Genomic DNA, 4,027 nt, shown 5'->3' with positions numbered 1-4,027 from the left:
CAGCCAGATAAAACAAGCAAAAAATGCTGGTTGTGCTGATTCATAAGGAAACAATTTCCCTTCTATTTTAGCACTGTACAGCAGGAAATTGCAGAGTGATTTGCTGGAGGAGCAAGAAAATCAGGATAGGGCAGATTGTACAGCATTTTCTGAGGATCAGATAACTCTTCACAGCCTTAGAAGAGCAGGTTTGTGCTCCGTGATATAGTGTAGGTTAGAGATTCATCTGCATCTTCAGTAAGCTCCAGCTTCAGGAGGAGCATAAATGAAGAAGTCTGGAGCTCAGTGGGTCGTATTTATACCACTGGAAAAGGATATCTGAGGGGCAGCAAATCCCTGTGTGCTCCTGGCTGCATTGGCTGTGCTGGGGTTTGTGCATGAACTGTTGTGTATTTAATAAACCTGCAGAATTACCCATGGAGTGGTGGTTTTGGCAGGAGGTTTGTGAAGGGCTGAGGCCCAGGAGGTTTGGGAAGTCCCAGCTCTGTGAGTGGAGGGGTCTGGTGGGTCTGCAGCCAGAACTGATTCCTCTGGGCTGTGGGGAGCTGGGGGACACAGCAGGGTCTGGTTGTGTCTGCTCTGTGTTTCTGGTCTCCTCCAGCTTGGTACTCACACTGAGCAGGGGCTCTGCTCCTCACAGCGATGTGGATGAAGTTCCAGTTCCCAGATCCTGAAGTGCTTAAGGATTTCAGGAGAAATTTAGGCTTCATTTTGCACCTAAAAGCCTAATTTGCTGCCATAGCAGTATAATTGTCTATTCTTGTCTGATTTTCAGAGTTGTGAAGTGGTTTCTCCCTCCAGGGAAAACTTCTATACCTCTCTCTCCTCTGCTGCTGGTCAGGCTGTTCCACAGCTCTCGCTTCCCTGAGTGTCACTTCAGTCCTGTGAGGGTTCAATGGCATCAGATTATTGTGCCCTTTTTGCCTCTCATAGTCCAAATTATCTGTAATGCAGGAAAGACACTCTTTTGTGATGCTAGGAGTTCAGAACTCCTGAAAATGCAGAACCTCAGTTTGCCCCCCAATCCTTTTGCACTTTGAACAGCATCCTGATGAAGGATCAGCTCAGCTGCAGTTACCTTCACTTTTTGTTTCTGAGAGCATGGCCATCCCTGTCTGAGTGCAGTTTTTCATGCTAAGGGAGCATTAAGCCAAGCATGTGCTCAGATAAGGAAAAACGAACCCATGGAGGCCGGGGGTGTGTTAAAGATCACAGGGAGAACGAGGCTGTGCTGAGCAGAGGGAACGAGAGGAGCAACACAACCATCCCCAGAGAGGTGCCTCCTCCCTCCCTGTGTCCCTCTGCTCAGGAGGTCGGCACCAGGAGCTGTCCCCTCTGGCCATCCTTGCAAACTTCTGTATCTTTATAAATTTCTCAAGTAAAGTTTTCTCTGTCTTTCCTGGCTGGGGAAGAAACACAGTGCAAAAGGGCATAGGAGTGGGGATGCTGTTTTTCTGGCATCTTCATGAACAAAATCCTGCAAACTATCTGAAGAGATTCTAGGAAATCTCTGTCCTAACCCAGGGATAAACTGCCTGAGTATCCAGGAATAGTTTTCTTGCAGCAGCTCTAAAGGCACATTCCCAGCCTGTGAAGAGCTGCCGCTTGTCTTCTGGTTCCTCTTATGTTGTTATAGCCAGAGATCAGTGTTAATTGCTGAGCCCTGTGGAAAGGGAGTGCTTGGATGGTTTGGAGTGCCTGCAAAAGGAGTGTCACATATTTCAAAGTGTTTGATAAACAAGGGAGCAAAGGCAGATAACAGCACCAAAGCCCACGTTGTGCTCTCCTGGTGTAACAGGCAGCTTTGAGAGAGGGAAGAGATTGCTGAAGGCCATCATATTACTGGAGAACATGAACCCACTCGACTGGTGACCCCCCGGCAGCCCCAGCAGGTGATGGACAGCACAGAGGGAGGCACTAGGAGGACAATTACACTTCACGTCTTTTCCTTTAATGCACTGACCCCTAGGAAGGAAGTATGAGCAAATGTGGAGAAAAAAACATTGTTATATCTCGATTTGGAGTTCTAAATATTCATTGTTTATCTCCAGACTACTCCAGTGTTTTACAGGTTGATTCAAAGCTTTTATTAGAGAATTAGATTCATTTGAATCAAAATGCCTATGTAAGAAATTTGAATATCATCCAGCAGAAAATGTCTGTCATGTCCTGGCAGCGCATTTTCAGAATGTAGCTGCATATTGATGAAGTGCTCATTGAATAAGAATTATTCATTCCTGGAGAAGAAACAGAAGTCCTGAAGGAGAATTGTAAAAGCAGACTGTCATCAAACAGACATGTGGTTAGTCAGGGTTCATGTTGCTCAAGAGATCTTCACTCTGGTCATATTGATTAGCGCTGCTCTGGCTCTGAGCTTAGTGAGGGCTCTGCTGAGGCACCTGCTCATGGCTGCAATTGCAGGTGAGTCTGGAAAAATCCTGAGCTGGGAGAGGATGCTCTGAACCAGTGGTATCTGCTGCAGGAGCCTGAGCTGCCCCTGCTCCTGGCAACACCTAGAGCTGGAACCCCCTGGACCTAGGGCATGGTTTATCTTACAGGGTACTATTATTTTGCTGTTCCTGTTTCCCCACACATACACACAGCAGAGTCTTCTGTTTAAAGCTTTTTTAAAAGCTGTGTTTGAGCCCAATCACACAGTAAGGAGGGAAGAGAGAAGATTGCTCACTGAACAGCCTGGCAAAGAACCTCACTGCTGAAGTTCCCTCCTCGTCACAGCAACAAAGGCACTCAGGCCTTCCAGTGCTCCATGTCAGTGCTGATTGACTGGAGTACAAAACACAGGCTGGTGGTCAGATGTAGGGGTGTAGCTGCCTCCAAAGCCACACTGAGTTTTAGCACATCAATGATCTTCTGGTACATGGGGAATCTGTCATTTTATTATCACCTGAGCTGCAAGCAAAGCAGAATCATATTGGCTTATTGACTTTGTTCACAGCTGCCACACAACTGCAACACTGAGTTCTGTGCTTTCCCTCTTCCCAGGGAATTCAGGATTTTCTCCTGAATCAGAATGGGAGGACTTAGACTGCCAAGATAAGGAGCCAGCCCAAGACCTATGGTGTACCTCTGCTCTCAAATGAAGTCTCCAGTGCTGACAAAGACTCCAGTGCTGACTGTTTCCTTCACAGGAGTGTTTTAGGGTTCAGGTCCACAGATCAGTTCAGGCTGGTCTAATCCAGCCATCCCTCCATCCCAGCAAGCCACATCAGGGCCACTGACCTGCACTTACTTGTTTCACTTAGATTATATGCATGTTGATTAGCACAAATGAGCTGAATAGAAAGTGGAAAATGCATCTTTGAGCCCAGCTCTGGCATTGAATTCTCTATACAGAAAGGAAATGCCTGTCTCTTCAGTTCCTTTTCAGTTTTTATTCACAAATTCTTAAGTGAACAAAGAGAGGCTCCTGGTTCTCCTTTGCAGCCATTCATGTGCCTCTGGGAAAGGTTTGGCTTCTGTGCTTGCCAGGCTAATCAAGGAAACAGAAAACACGGAACATTAGTGCATTTAAATCCCAGGCACTCTTAAGTCTCAAGAAAATAGAAAAAATGTTTGGCAGATACATCACCTGATGCCCCCGGCCTTGAGGGCCTCAGCTGGGAAAATCTAACAGGAGGGGCTTCTTTGAGGGGAAGTTTCCTGAATGAGTTATCTGCTAGGGCAGGAAAAAACTGGAAGAAAAATGGAGAGGACCTGAGTCCCAGACTGGATAAGCCCCAAATACAGAAATTAATTCATCATCCAGTGTAATTAAGCATTGTGGACAGGAGTAATGGGTTTCCAGGGAGGATCCAGGCAGGCTTGCCGGAGGTTCCAGTGCCAAGGGGGATGGCACTGAACCGACCAAAGTCTTTGAAATCCTCCTCTGTGTTTCCTCCTGAGAAAATCCTCAGCAACAGCAGCATTTCTCTTGGTCTCCAGACTTTTTCCCAGCAGGAGCCCCCTGCCATGTGTGGGTCTCTTTGTGATACCAAAGGCTCTGCAGCCTCATGGTCAGGGTTTCAGG

The sequence above is a fragment of the Parus major genome, chromosome 4A (genome assembly GCF_001522545.3).
Source record: "Parus major isolate Abel chromosome 4A, Parus_major1.1, whole genome shotgun sequence".
Taxonomy (NCBI): domain Eukaryota; kingdom Metazoa; phylum Chordata; class Aves; order Passeriformes; family Paridae; genus Parus; species Parus major.
Note: the sequence above shows the minus strand (reverse complement) of the source record.